At 59.4% G+C, this 15,354-nt stretch overlaps 1 protein-coding gene across 5 annotated transcripts in view; it reads left to right on the forward strand.

Annotated features, from left to right (window-relative positions):
* Positions 1-1,337: 1,337 nt before the first annotated feature.
* The window catches only part of Ahdc1 (AT-hook DNA binding motif containing 1), a 70,369-nt gene continuing 56,352 nt past the window's right edge, over positions 1,338-15,354 (forward strand). For 2 of the 5 annotated variants that reach the window (XM_070037524.1, XM_070037520.1), the window contains exons 1-2: positions 1,338-1,376; positions 2,069-2,166. The gene's annotated coding sequence lies outside the window, so the exon portion shown is untranslated. The remainder of the gene's footprint in view (positions 1,377-2,068; positions 2,167-15,354) is intronic. The other 3 variants (XM_070037525.1, XM_070037521.1, XM_070037523.1) reach the window with 2 other exon arrangements.

Below are 15,354 nucleotides of genomic sequence, written 5' to 3' on the forward strand. Positions count from 1 at the left end.
AGGGTCCCTGTTCAGTCTTGGGGGGGGGGGTGCGGGGGAGGGTCCAACTGTCCCACAGGAAAGTTTGGGGTGTGGCAGAAGTGGAGAGAAGTCTGCAAGAGGGAGCTGCAGTTGGCAGACTCACCACTTGCCTTTCACACATGCTGCCCATCACCCTTCAGGGTCAAAGGAAGAGTTAGAAACAAGCAGGCTAAGGACAAAGGCATTGTGGGAAGAACTTGAGGTATGAAGCAAGGTGGACTGGCCCTTTAGGCACGGGGACAAAGAAATGTCGGACACACTGGGGAAGTGGAGACCAGCCCAGGACCAGTCAGAGCTGGTGTTGGTAGATATGGAGGACAGGAGACAGCGACTATGCATTATTCACTTCCGTGTCCCCTGCAAACCTCAGCTAACATTTGTGGAACTGAAGACGCCAGAAAGCACACACCAGACACAGGGGAGAGGACAGCCACACAGACAGGGAGGGGAAGAGGGGAAATCACAATTTACCCTGCCCTAGCCCTGTACAGAGGTTACCTACCGGAGCTTTGGAATTAGACTCTGGTTTAAATCAGACTTTTTTGGTTTTTTTTTTTTTTCTCCACTTCCCAATCGGGGGACCCAGGCCTCAGTTACTCCCACATCTAAAATGGAAATAGTAACACAACTTTCTGGCATTTGTGGCTGGGTTCAAGGGTCCTGCAGTGCCCAGGAATCAGCCGCCAGGGCAGGCTTTCCTTCCAGAGCTTTCCAGCCACCTTCCTGGAGCGCGCACGTTTCCATGTGTGGATGGGCCGGGCAGGGGGTCGGGAGCCGGGGACTGCGGAGCAGATGTGACCCGAGGGGAGGACGCGGGTGAAAGTGCTGCGCCCCGCCGTCCCCCCCCCCCCCCCGCCCCGCTAGCAACAGTCGCGTCTGCCCTCGGTCCCTCGGCTGGGGCATCGGACGAGAAGACGCCCCCCCAAATTGGGAGAGCTGGTCCTCTCCCCTCTGCGGCCCTCCTTCCCTTCTTCACGTGACTGGGACGCCCCAGAAAGTCGCGGACCCTTCCTTCGGCTAGTCGTCGGATTCCCTCCCGCACTCGCGGCCCATTCTCAGGCCCCGCCCACCCTCCGCGCGCGCCCCGCCCCGAGCCGGCGCCCCTCGGAGAGACCGTGCGACCACCTCGGGGACGTGCCCAGCCCTCGCCGAGCATCGGCATCCTGTGGTGAGCCGGGCCGCGCCCCGGCCGGAGCGTCCAGGGCGCCGGGGTCCCTGTGCACTCCGAGCCGCGCCGTCGGAGCAGCCGGCGCCGCCCCGCCCTCCCCGAGCGCCGCCCGGCCGGGGCGGGGACTACAAGTCCCGGCGTGCCGCGCGCGCCCCCCCTCCGGGGTTCCGGATGGTGAGCGGCGAAGGTAAGGCGAGCTCGCAGAGGCAGCGGCGGCGGCGGCGGCGACGGAGAGAGGCAGGCGGGCGGGCAGGCAGGCAGGCAGGCAGGCGGGCAGGGCGCGGGCGAGAGACGGAGGGAGGGAGCGAGCGAGGCAGACCAGACAGACAGACAGGCGGGCGGGCGGGCGGGCGGAGCGAGCGGGCAGAGCGAGCCACCCGCCAGGCTGCGCTCAGCCCCGCTCGCAGCGGAGAGCAGAAGGCAGGAGGAGGGCGGAGAGGAGGGCGGAGGGAGAGAGGGAATCCAGCTTCCACCACCCCGAGCCAGCGTCTGCTTTCTGTCCTCATTTCCTTTTCCCACCCAGCCCGGAGAGCAGAGAAAGGCAGCGCGAGAGAGAGCTAGAGACCTGCAGACAGGCAGACAGACAGACGGACGGACGGACGGACGGAGCGGGGAGCGGGCGGGAGGGGGCGGCGGAGGAGGAGCCGGAGGACGGCGCGGGGCGCGTTCCCTCCCAGGTTTGCGATTGGGGAGGGCCGGGGGCGGGGGTGTCCGGGGTTGTGAGAGTGCGCGGCGGGGGGCGGCCGGGGTGGGGGGCCGCCGCGGGAACCCGGGGGCCGTGTCCGGCGGAGTTAGCGGCGGAGAACGTGAGCCGAGGCGCGAGCCATGCTGTCAGCGACGGCAGGCTGCTCAGGGCTCCTCCGCGACTCCTCTCCCCAGCAGCCGGGCGCCCGCGTCGCTGCCACCGCCGGAAGACAGACGCCCCCCGAAGCCCCTCGCCTGGCTCGGACCCACGGAGCCGGCAGCCCAGCACTCCGGTGAGTGGCGCCCTGCTCCCTGGCCCTAGACCCCCGCTGGGGACCGGCCGTCCGGGCTCTTTTGTGCAGCGCACGGGGTGGGGGGGCCCGCACCCCCCGGTCCGGTCCGCCGGACCCTGTGGCTGCGGTGCCAGCACTGCGATCGGTCTTTGTTTCCACCGGGGCCCGCGGCTCGGCTGGGCTCGGCTCGAAGCCTGGCAGGCAGCGCCGGGAAGGGGGAGGGGGAGGTGGACGGGGAGGGGGGGCTGGAAGGGGGGGGTTCTCGGGTTTCCTGGCCGCCCCGCGGCTCCCCGGCTCGGGGGCGAGGTGCGCGCCCAGCGCTGCCGCGCACCCCCTCCTCCTTCCCCCTCCCTCCGCCTTTGGATTTAAAACTGCAATTTGCTCTCCAGCTTGCTGAGAATGTGGGGTGGGGGGGCATGAAGGGGGACCGTGGGAGCGGAGAACAAGGCTGGATTTTAGGATCGGCGCTGGGAAACGGGGAGACTGCGGAGGGAAGAGCCCCTCCCCTCCAGCCCCCAAATCCCAAGGTTCCGCTGGCGCCCCGGGAGTTGAGGGGCGGAGACCTAATGACCCGGAGGGGGTGTGGGGTGGAGGAGGGATTTGGGGGCGGCCCGGGCCGGAGGGGTTGGGCCGCGTGCCCGGTTACCTGGCGAACAAAGTCGGCTCACTTTTGCATAAATAAATAAATAACGGCCTATCAATGCGTTTCCTCTAGGGCTTTGATTGAATCGGCCCCCTCTTCCCCGGGGGGTGGGGTGCTGAGTGACAGCTGTCAGACCCCTCGGTCGGGAGCTAGGGGTAAACTGCTGAATCTCTGCTTTCTGCTGGATCTGGGTCCGCGGGCAGAGCCAGAGGGGCAGGGGGCTGGCTCGGAGTCTAGGAAATAACCTTGTTTCCTGTTCTACAGCAACCCAGAGTTGGGGGGCTGGGGATGCAGACCGGTGGGAGCTGTGGGGAGGGCCCCCCAGCAGCTTGACCCCCCCCCAGCCTCCTGCCAGGCAAAGGAGCCAGGCCGAGAGAGGAAGGATGTGGGCCTTGCTGGCCGGAGGCGGGAGCTGGGGCTGTCCCTGAGGCAGGCAGCGGGCACAGAGCACAGGGCGGGAGGAGGGAGAGAGAGAGAGAGAGAGAGAGAGAGAGAGAGAGAGAGAGAGAGAGAGAGAGAGAGAGAGAGAGAGAGAGAGAGAGAGAGAGAAGCGGGGGCGGGAATTCTCTACCGCAGACCCTAGGGGCCAGGGCCAGATGTGGAGGGGTGGGGAGTCTCCCCTCCCTCCAAGCTTGGGGGCCCTGGGGCTAGGCTGGGAGGGGCTGAGCCTGGTGCCCTCAGTTCTGCACCAGTGCCTGACTGGCAGGGCCAGCTGAATTTGGGCCCAGGCGTCACCCTGGGAGGCAGGGCTGGGCTGCACCAGCCTGGTCCCTGAGCACAAGGAGGGACCCTTGGGGGGGCCTGTGCCTGGCTGGCTGGGCAGGCGTTTCCCGCTGGACCAGTTGGTATCAGGCGGGACTTGGCCCCAGCTCCCTGGGCTGAGCTCAGGGTGTGAGGACAAGCTTTGCCTCCGGGTCAGGGTGGCCACATTTTGTCCATTGCTGCTGTTGCCGCTGGCAGGGCAGGGGCATGTGCCCAGGCCTGGGCAGAGTCCTGCCAGGGGCATTTGGGGTGTTTCTATTGTTGGCTTGTTCCTGTTCCTTGTGGCCGAGTGTGTGTGGCTGTCTGAGCTGGGGTTGCAAGTGAAAGGTTACCAGTCTGCTCTCCACTGGGGGTGGGGGGAGTGGTGGGGAGCAGGCAGGCAGGCTGGGCTGTAGTGGTAAGCTGAGGGACCCCCCAGGTGGCATATGCATGCTGCTTGCCATCTCCCTCCTTTGAGCAGATGTGTATTTATTTTTATAGTAATGGAAAATCAAACTGGATAGTAAGTTGAATTCATTTTTTTCCCCTGCTGTGTCAATACTTGGAGTAACCCCCAGAGGCTGGTGAACTTCTGGCCCCAGAGCTCCCACCCTTTAGAAAGCGCAAAGACCAGTGAGGGCAGGAGTTGGTTTTTTTTGGGGGGGTGAGGGGGGCAACAGACCCCAGCCCAAACCACCGACACGTCCCCTTCCTGCCCTGGCATTGGGGCAAGTGCCCAGGTGAGCAGGAATTGCCCCCTCCCTGGGCATCCCCCCTCCTACCCCACAGCGTAGTTTGGCTATCCAGCCACCTTTCCTGGTCAGTGCCTAAGTTGTGCCGAAGCCCTCAGGGACATTCTCCTGGTGGGCTTTCTCCCCCGCCTGGGCTCTGGCCCACGTGCTGATATTTATTTTCTGTAGTAAAATCCATTTTTAATGCCGTTACTTTTGAAATAATATAGAGAGAAACAAATGTGATGTGTTTAAGTTGCCCTCTGTGAGTTTTTAATGTGATCTATGGCTGAGGTAGTGATGGAAGGAGCTGTTGGGCTTGGAGAAATTTGGTGTCATAAAGAAAAAGAGCTTGCTGTTTATTGCGGTTTCTGGGCTGGGGGGTCTGGAACAAGGTCGTGGGGGCAGAGAGCCCCCAACGCCCCCAAGTGCTATGGAAACATCACTTGTCTTCTCAGTTTTAGTGTATGAAGGTTCCAGGATTAATTTGCATTGCTCCCTAGCCTTTGATGGAGTCTTTGGTGGAGGGGCTTGGGAACTGGGGAGCTTTGCTCCCCCCCCATGCTTAGATCTTGGCAGGGAGACTCCTGGAACCCCCTGCTATGTTAAGTGGAGGTGTACGTGGGGAGGTTGGCTGGAGTTTCAAAGGTGACTAAGGGATGGGGTCTCCACCCAGTTGTTGTGGTTGTGCTGGAGGTTTGGGGGACTGATTGTCCCTAGCAAAAGATGTTTTTTTTGGGGGGGCGTTATTCTGGTAGTGCCCCCAAAGGGACATGGCTTATTCTTGAATCAGCCCTGAGGCACTGGCTTTGAACCACTCCCTCCTGCCTGTGTTCCCCATCGGGCAAGGCTTTCCTGGAGGCAAAGCTGATGAGCTCCTCCTGCACTTCCCTTTCTACCCCCTCTGTGCCACCCCCAGGTCACCATGTGAGTGTGTGTGTGTGTGTGTGTGTGTGTGTGTGTGTCTGAGAGAGAGAGAGAGAGAGAGAGAGAGAGAGAGAGAGAGAGAGAGAGAGAGAGAGAGAGAGAGAAAGAGAGAGCTCTGTGTCTCATGCCAGCCAGCTAGCTACCCAAGACCAGACCAGGGATGCCATGCCTGGGTAGCAGATGCCCAGGCCCTTCTGGTCTGGCTGGGTGAGGTCAAGCAGACTCACTATTATGGGATGGTGCCAAGCTCTGTCTCTGGGTTCCCTGAGTCTCCTGGGACAGAGGAGGGGGAGGGGCAAAGCCAGGATGGGATGGAGCTGGAGGAGCAAGAGGGAGCAAGGGTAACACTGTTGCTAGTGTCAGCAGATGGGCCCCCCAGGGAGAGAGAATGGAGGGAGGGAGACCCAGACAGCCACATGCTGGTGCAGAGGGGGGAAGATGGAGACTGAAGCCATTGATGAGAGGGAAAAAGGAAACAGGCAAGAGGTAGGGAATCACAGGCCCTGGTCAGCAGGCCAGGGGACTCAGCCAGTCTTACACTGAAGCCACAAACAAGAGGCACTAAGGGCTTCTTACCCAGGCTGGTGTGTCGGGATTGTTACCGGAGATATCCTGGGAAGAGGGAGGAGGACAGGTGGAGAGAGAGAGAGAGAGAGAGAGGGGGGGGGAGAGGAGAGAAGAATCCCACAGGATGAGAGAAGAGTAGGAGGAATAGAGATTTAAGGGGTCTTGACTAATGGTCCCAGGTCAGGAGTAGCATTTTTTTCTTCTTTCCCTAGTGTCTAGGAATACAGCTAAGTGCTTCTTAGGACCTGGGGGCAGGGCCTGAGGTAGGCAGAGCACCCCACAGGTTGGTAGGTGCCTGCTACCAGGAGGAGCCCATGTTATAAAAGGTGACATTAGCCTCCCCCCCCCCCCCCCCCCGCCTTGGGGGGAGCAGGTGGGGCGGTCATCCCTTTGGAACACCCTCCCCCACAGTTTGACAAGAGGGATCCCAGGAGTCAGGTCACAAATACTGTGCAAGGCCAGGCTGGGGCCCTGGCTCTTGCTCTTCACCTCACTGTAGTTAGAGAATTGGAACAGCTGCAGGGGGCCTCCTGGGTGCGGAGGGGAGCTGGAGCCTGGGGAGAGGAGCAGGCAGGCACCCTTGTGGCCAGAGCCCCCCTCCCCAGGGGAGGGGGAGGAGCCATTGCCGGGAGGGAAAGGGAGGGAGGGGAGAGAGGAGGGGAAACAGTGAGTCAGGCTTCCAAGAGCTAAAGGATGAGAGAGCCAGAGCTGGGAGGGAGAGGGCAGGGAAGGCTGCTCCAACAGTGGGAGAAGGAGGGGCGCAGCCAGGGGCAAGGAGAGCTGGGGGAGGCAGCCAGCCCCTGGCCTTGGCCCAGGGAGCAGAGTTGCAGCCAATATGGACTTTAGCTGCGGTGGGTCAGGAAGGAACCTGATTCTGGATTCTGGGTCTGGACAATCTTCTTTCCTCATTCCTCATTTCTGACCCTGTGCTTCAATGTCAGGGCCTCAGAAGGAAGACAGTGCCCTCCTATACTGTTTTTTGGGGGGGCCTCAGTTTCCCCATCCACTGTGGGGTTTGGATTGTAAGCTACTGGCAAGGGAATCAGGTAGCAAATTAGCTTGGGAAGTGGGGAAGAGATGTGGTATCAAGCTGATGGCTGTGTGCTGAGGGCATGGTTGGGCCCTGCCTTAGTGCAAGGTAGAGGGCAGGTTTTTGGGGAAACTCTTGAATTCGTGTCATTATAGTGGGGGCTGGCTGTTGGGCAAGCAGTGGGAGTCAGTATGCAGTGTGTGTGTGTGTGTGTGTGTGTGTGTGTGTGTGTGTGTGTGTGTGTGTGTGTGTGTGTGTGTGTGTGTGTGTGTGTGTGTGTGGTCTGTTTGTCCATCTGACTGACTGACTGACTGGCCTGGCAATGGTTAAGTGGGCTGCAAGACATCTCAGAATGGCCAATGCCTTGACTAGGCCAAAGTCTGTACATGACCAGAACCAACCACCACTGTTGCTGAGGAAGCAATCATGTGATTCCTATCATATCCCTGTGGGTAGCTGGGCAGAGAGTCTTATGGTGAACCTGGCAGAAACTGTTATCCAGCCCCTCATGCCTAGAGCTGGGACCAGAGCAGCAGACATCCCCAGAGACTGCCTGGAAGAGAGGAGAAAAGGAGCGCACCCCCCCCTCTCCCCCCCATTCTCCCTAGCTGACAGGAAGCCCTGGCTCCCAGTCCCTCCTTCCCCAAGGACTACTCCTCCTCCCTCCTGGATCCCAGCTTCTCTCCCATTGGCTAGGGAATAAAGAAGGTGGGCAGAGGAGAGCCCTCTCTTCCAAGGCCTGGCTTTTGGGAGGAATGGTGAAGTGAACCCCCTGTGAACAAACTCAGCTGCATGAGGCCCAAAGTACTTTCCTCTTCTGCTTTGGGGTCTTTGGCCTGGGAGCTCAGGGGAGGGGCTGCATCTGCAGCTGGCTGGCCCCAACTCCCAGTTCAGTCCAGCTGCTACTGAAGCTTCCAGAAGCTACACCCCTTCCTTACCTCCTGGGCCAGGAAAGACCTTTGCTGACCTAAAGGAAGGTTCCTAGGGGAGCGAGTGGGCACCCTTACAAGGACTAACACAGACAGCCAGACAGATGGGTGATAGAACAGATGGACACTGACACCCACACACAAACAGACTGAGAGAGACGGACAGATGGACTGGGACAGGGAGAGACGGACAGACAGAGGTGCTGTCAGTAAGAGAAGTCAGAAAATGGAAGGAGAGGGAGAGAGAGTAGACGGGATGAATAAGAAAGAGATAGGGAAGGGAATAATGAGAGACAGGAAGAGATAAAGAAAGGAAAAACCTGGGGAGGGGGGGAAGGTTGGGAGGAGAGAGAGCAAAGAGAGAGAGGAGGCTACAAACCATAAACAGGGATTTGATGAGAATCTGGAAGGTGTTTTCTGCCTCTTCCCTTCCCAAACCCCCAGGCCAGCCAAGTCTCCATTCCTTCCACCCCCAGCTCAGCTTCCAGCTGCTAAAGAGGTCAGAGAGGAAGAGAGGGAGAAAGTAAAGCCTGGCTGAGCCCCCTCGTCCCTGCTCCTCTGTTGGGGGTAGTGCTGAAGGGCCCCCTTGGCCTGGGGCTTGTCTGGAAATGCACCCCCTATATTCACACCTGTGCCAGCACACACATTTTGTGACATTGTAGGTGTCCACACCTACACTCCTCTTGCCTCTCACAGTACAACTGGGGAACATGTACCTTTGCCTCTGTCCAGGCGGTCACATACAGGTCCTGCCATGAGGTTTCAGGACATATTACAGGACGACACCTGGAATAGATAGAGTAGATAGCCCCCCACCAACCCTCTCTGACCCTGCTGGCAGAGTCGGGGGGAGGCAGGGGGTCCCCATCAATCAGTGTACTTTCTAGGATGGTACAGAGTAGCCTGGTCATGGAGCTGGCTTGGTGGGTTAGAGCTGAGCTATGGTGAGGGGTATGTGTGTACATGTCTGTCATGGTCTGAGCAAGCATGTGTAGATGGGCTTTGGGTGTGGATGCTGGTGCCTGTTCATGTGCAGGGGTGGCGGGGTGGGGGAGGTAAGACGATGAGATGTGAGTTTTTACAGAATGGGGTTGCTGTGATGAGGTGTGCCTGTGTCTGAAGATACAGCGGTGAGCTGTGTGTGAGGGCAGAGGTAGGCAGCTTACGTGTGTGTGTGTGTGTGTGTGTGTGTGTGTGTGTGTGTGTGTGTACGTACGGGTGTAGGGAGTGTGCCTGTGGGATGGCAGAGCTGCAGGTGTGAAGCTGGGAGCCTGTTGCCTGGTCTGCAGGGGTGTTTTGCAAGGTCCCAGGTGCTACCTCAAAAGGGACCGTCAGCACAAGCACACGGGAAGGGGCTGTGGGGCTCACAGCTGGGCACTGACCCACAGACGCCCAAGGACAGACATGCCCGCCCCTGTCCTCCTGCCTCCTCTTGCCTGGCGTCAGTGGTTTTCAAAGGAGCCTCCATGAAGACTGTGTAGTTCCCCCCCACCCCCAGCCCAGGCCTTTTCAAACATAGTGACGCCCTCCAGGCAGCTTTGTGGAGGCTCCTGCCTGGACCATCTGAAGGCAGATGGGTGGGCTGGGAGCCGTTGCCACCCCCCAGGGAGTGAGGAGGCAGCCTTGTTCCTGGGGCCTGGGCATAGGCAGAGACAGATGGACCTCCTGTCTTGGCGGTCCCGAACCAGCAGAGGGGCTCTAGGGGGTAGCCCCCCGTTGGGCTTCTGGAAGAGCAAAAGCCAGGGACTTTCCTGTAAATATCTGTGAGGGCTTCACCTCTCTGATCACAGGACCCAACTGCAGCCCACCCCAACACCTCATAAATACACAGCCACCCCACATACACACAGCACTGATACCTCCAAACACATAGCCCCAACACTTCTACACATACAACCACTCCATACGAACACCCTCTTGATATCCAACTGCTTCATATACACACATAGCACACTCTACCATCTCTGGGGAGAGGTCCCCCTTCTTACCATCCCCAATACAGGGTTCTACAGAGGCTCTCCCCACCTCCCGTGCCTCACCCTGGTATATATAGCTGCTTCTGCCATACTCTTTGGCACCGGGTCTACCAGGTACCTAGTGAAAGTCGTAGGACCCTTTCTAGAGCCATTGCCCCAACTCCTTCCCCAACAACCACTCCTTCCCAAACACATGCGCATAGCCCTAAGCATCACACACACACACACACACACACACACACACACACACACACACAGCAACACCCAGACAAGAATACCCCCCACCCCACCCCAGCCACAATGTTTACCTTATACTCAACAAACCTAGTTTAGTTCTAGTCTATCTCCAAACAGACAGCATCCTCAGTGTCCAGTACCTTCCCCAGTTTGTGTGTGCACTCTCATGTCCTCCCCACAGGTCCCCACGCCTCCACAGGCCACCCTGCCTGAGTCCCAGTGACTCCCTGGATGTAGCCCAGCTCTACACTCCATTCCACTGCTCAGCCCTGAAGGGCCAGGGCCTGCTCCACACTGCCCCAAACACCCCTGCTTATCTACAAGCTCCCCAGCCTGGCTAGTCACAGCCCTGATCCACTCATTCCTTCAAGCTCACAAACAGCTCTTCTGCTCCCCCCTGCACCCCTTGACACCTTGTCACATACCCCGCCTCAATTCTTCTGCCACCCTGCTCCTTCCTACCAGCCACACATTCCAGCACACCCTCCCCCTACCCAGCACTCGCCTAGACAGCCTAGCCTTTCACATGCCTCTCTCTCTCCCTCTCTGTCTCTCTCTCTCCCTCTCCTTCTCTCTGTCTCTCTCTCTCTCTCTCCCCCTCTCTTCCTCTCTCCCCCTCTCCCCCACCTTCCCTCCCTCCTTTCTCCCTTTCGTTCTGCTGCCCCAGACGCCTCCACTTCCCAAAGCCCCCTTTGCCCAGGGAGCCCCCTCCACCCCCTCGCTGCCCCAGGCCTTTCTCTTGGACAGAGAGAGAGACTGGACATCTGGTTCAAAGCCTCCCCCCCCCCCCCCGACCCTGGGCTGTGAACACTCTGGCCTGGACTTGGGGGCTTGCGGCCCCTTTGGGGGTGGGCAGAGTCCCTTGGCACCTGGTCACTCTGGTCTCCCAGCCAAGAACTCTGAGTACCCAGCCGTGCCTGGGTTGTGGCATGTATGTGGGGGCAGGGGAAGTTACCCCCAGCCTACACTCTTCAGGTGCATGCCAGATCCTCCTCTTTGCTCACCTGAGAGGGACCCGGCCTGGGGCTTCAGGGGAGGGGGGAGGGAGTTGCTGGCTTGCAGGACCCCCCTCCCCAGACCCAGGCTGTGGGTTTTGGTATCCCTGGGAGTCAGTTCCGACAGTGAAGGTTACTTTACTAGATGCATGATTTTAAACGGAATCTCCACCATCTGTTCCACCCCCTAATTACACATGCACAGAATCCGCCTCAGAGGGCAGCGTGAGGGGAGTGATTTAGAGGCTGAGCTGCTTCTGCCTGCATTAGGGCTGGGGAGATGGGGGGGGGGGGTCTGGTGTTACTCACAGACAGACCCTGTCCCATCGCTTTCCTGGGGGTCCCTGATGCCTCTTTTCCTGATAGGGAAAGCTTATAGAAGGGTTGCCCTGGTTCCTCAGACCCCAAAGAGGAGCAACCGCAATGCTGTGGGAGGGGTCCCCGCGACATTGTTTGTGTCCCCGGCCATCAAGTCCTGGGATGCAGGCTCCATTAGGGCCTTAAAAAATTCAGTGGATTGATCTCTTGCCTGCCTTTGGTGCCCTGGGGAGTCACAGGCACTGGCTTGGCCCGCTGTCTGCCCACCCTGGGGGGTAGTAGGGATTGGTGAGAGAGGGAGGGGGTCAGAGCAGGGGTGAAGCAGCCAAATTCTGGCAGCAGGGGACATGGGCAGGTCTGCCAGGCACCACCAGTTGTGTTTGCACATAGTGCCCACCTGCCTTGTCACAGCTGGTACGTGTCCCCAGTTGGAAGTTGTGGTCTGTGACACTGGCCAGCACCTAGCGCAAGAGGGCTGAGGGATTCAGGGCTGACCCCTGAGGATGGACCCATCGTTGCCCATGGGTCCAGGGGCTGGGCCCTGCCTGTTTGGTGGTGGTGCAGGTGTCCTCACGTCAGCATGGCAGCAGTGGGCACATTGCAGTAGACTCTGGAGCACTCACTGCAGGGAGAAAGGAAGAGGTTGGGCTGGAGGAATTTTAAAGGTTGCTGCAGGCAGGAGGGTCTCTGGAACCCTATGGAGCGGGCAGTCATGCAGAAGTAATCCTATCGAGGTCTGCCTGGAGAAGAGAAGGGAGGGGGGACAGACTGCTGCCCCTCAGCCACCTCCGTCCCTACCCGGGTGGCTCTAGGGGGAGCCTGGGATCTCCTCTGAGGAGGCACCTTGTCTTTGCCATCCCACGGTGGCATGTGCCCCTAGAGTGCTCGTGCCACCGCTGTTGCTCAGCACCAAGCTCTGGTTTTATAAATAATGTGGCTCAGAGGTAGGGACCAAGCCAGCGCCTAGTCGCCTTGGGATCACCCAGCGTGGCACCTACAGCGGCAGTCCTGTGGCAGAGCCCCCTCTCACTTCCAGCTACTCCTCCTGCTGTATGAGCTTGGGTCAGAGGCCCAGTGTCTCTGGGCGAGGCCTAGAGCAAAGGAGCATGGAAGAGCCCAGAAAGTCCTTTCCTTTAGTCCCGCCTTCCAGCCCTCCCAGGTAACCAGCAGTCAGTTCAACCAATCCAGGCTAGAAATGAATGGACTGTTCTATAAAAGCCTCATCCATTTTGGTCCCTCCATTTTGCAGATGGAGTAACCGAGTCCAAGGGTAGAAGAAGGATGGTCAAGGCCAGCCAGCTGATGAGCCCCCTCCTTCCTGCCCCATTCTGCTGTCACTCAGCCTCTTCTCAGTCTCAGCTCAGCTAAGAGCAGGGCCTGGGGGGGGGGGGGGCGGGGGGGCGGGGCGGGGGATGTTTGGGAAAGTGGTTGCGGCTGAGAGGTTGCCATGGCGATACTGCAGGATGCGGAGCTGAAGTGGGGGTCCCACAGGGTCTCTGGGGCCCCCAGCTCCACACCCCTGTGGTCTCCTCCTCTCCCCATCTTCTGTCCCCCACCCAGATGCCTGTCAGGCAGCTCCCGTGACAGGCTGGGTGGGTGACAGGTGGTGCAGGTGATGGGCTGGGTGGGTGACGAGCCTGGGTGGGTGACAGGTGGTGCGGGTATGAGGCAGGCAGGTGACAAGTTGGGTGGTGACGGGTTCTGTGGATGACAGGCAAGGGGTATGGTTGGCGAGGATGCTGTCTCCTGGCTGGTGGCCTGTTGCAGCCCCCCTACCCTCATGTGTGTGCACACACGTAGACTCTGGGCTCAGAGCTTGGGGCTAAGATACTAATGAGGCTTATTACGCATGGAGGGGCAGGTGCCCAGGCTCACTAATGAGAGGCCTTTAACGAACAGGGGAGACAGCTAGGGGGCTTCTAGGAATTTGGATGGCCCTCCCGGACTGAGACCCTGGGGGTCCCAACCTGACTCTAGGATAAGATGGTCTCATCCTCCAGCCAGGTCTTACCCTTGGCTTCTGTCCACTGGGGTTTATGTTAATGAAGTGCTAACCACAGCCATGATAGCAGCCACTGTGCAAGTGCTCGGGGTGTGTCAGGACCTGCCAAGCCCTTTACACGTATTTCCTCAGCTCAGTTCAGCAGGCCTAGGAGGAAGACACTTGAATCACCCCATTATACAGATGAGGAATTGAGGCCTACAGGAAACAAGGCCCTTCATGTAGCAAATTATTGGTGTAGGTGGGATTTCAGTTCAGGTTCCTCCATCCCCAGAGCTTGTTCTCTTCATCACCCCACCAGGAAGATAAAGTTCCCAAGAGGACTTAGCCTCTCTCAGGGCCTCAGTTTCCCTCTTCAGGAAAATGGATGGGAAGGGGGTGAGGGTGGGGGGTGCTGATCACCCTATGTTTTCAGTTGTGACTTAGGTGACTTCAGGGACTCTTCCAGCTAGCTGCTACAGCCTCACCCTATCTGGCTCAGATTCTGATGACACCCTGCACTGAAGAGAGGGCAAGGCTTTGCACTGAGGGGGTTGAGCTGAATGAGGGCCACCCTGGCTTATCTGAGCCACTTCCTGCTGTACGCGGTAGAGGGGAGAAGCAGCCACCCAAGGTCATACACCCAGTGAGCTGTCAGGCTTCCTGGGATCCCAGGTCTCCTGGCCTGTTGAAAGGACTGGGTTGGGTGTGGTGCCTGAGCCGGGAGGCCACCTCCCCCAGGCCCCACCCATCAGCCTACTTTCTTCCCTGGAGCTGCTAGCCCCCCAGCTCCTAGGAAGGGGATAGGGTTGTTGGCTGACTCTTTAAGGCCATGCCCCCTCCCATCTATCTGGGCTCTGGTGTCAGTGGGGCCCCTCCCTTTGGAACCTGCTGGGGTGGAAACTCCCTGGCAATAGCTGATGGATGGGTTAGGGCCTTGACATTGGCCTGGGGCCACAGCATAGCCCTGGAGGGACCAGGCTGGGGGCTGAGGGGCTTAGAGGGGAATTTAAGGGAGAAGAATGAGGCTCATAAATCTTGGAGCAGCTCCTTTCTCCTCGAATTTAATCTCTTACCAAACCTGCTCTCCAGCAGCTCATCCAAGGCTCTGGGGCTGAAGCAGCCCACCTGCCCACTCTTTTCTCCTTCCTACTGAGATGCACCCTTTGAAATTGCACCCATGGGAAAGAGAAAAGTGTAGCCACAGTCCTGGAGCCGGTCTAAGAGTGTCCAGACTACTGGATCTGCCTCTTGCTTCACTGTGGTAGGTAGGGCAGAGGGCTTTACTGCCTGTCTCCCCAGTTTTGGGTTTGACATTCTTTCCTGGTCAGTCTGGGAGGACAGCTTCTGGATACCAAGAGGGTTTAGCAGATGCAGGACACAGCCTTGCCCTCAGCACCCCCACCAGTCCATGAGGTGAAGGCACAGCCCTGCCTTGTTGAGCCTGTGGACTGAGGTGAAGTCTAGAACTCCAGCTGGGTGTGTGCTGAGGTCAGGCGGGGTGGAGCTGGGTGGCTGGCCTGGGAAGGCTTTCTCAAGCCAAGGCCAAGGCTTGGGGGAGGCCAGAGGAAGGGTGGTGGTTGGCCTGGGGGGCTGGGAAGCCATCTTTGGTTAGAAGCGGGGGAGAGGGCGAGAAGGGTTTGGCTTTCCCACAGGCCCAGGCAACAGTAAGCTGTAGTTCTGGGGCCCTCCCGGCTCCCCAGGGAACCCGTTGCTGCTTGGCCCTGGGGACCCAGGAGTCCTGGCGGGTGAGGGCGGGTCTCCAGCAGGCGCCCTGCCAAACCCCGCAGCCTGCTCACCAGGAATCTTGTTGCTGAGAGATGGAAAATCCCGGCCGGGCCTGCAGCTCATCCCTCCCCTCTGGGAGGAGGAGGGGCCCAAAGATTCCTTCCTGCACCCCCCCCCCCATCTGGGGCAGGGCCCTCCTCAGCAGTGGGTGGGGCTGGGGGGCCCAGGACAGGCCTCTAAGGCCCAGTCACATGTTCTGGAGCCCTGCCCAGCCCACAGTGGGCACCAGGGCACTCTGGAGGCAGCATGAGTCTAGTGCAGCAGAGGAGTGGGGGGTGTAGTACTGAAGCTCAAAAGGGACCTGGGTGGGGGCTGGTGCCTGGCC

Source organism: Dipodomys merriami, unplaced genomic scaffold (assembly GCF_024711535.1).
Source record: "Dipodomys merriami isolate MVZ:Mamm:240054 unplaced genomic scaffold, mDipMer1.0.p SCAF_28, whole genome shotgun sequence".
In the NCBI taxonomy this organism is placed as follows: Eukaryota; Metazoa; Chordata; class Mammalia; order Rodentia; family Heteromyidae; genus Dipodomys; species Dipodomys merriami.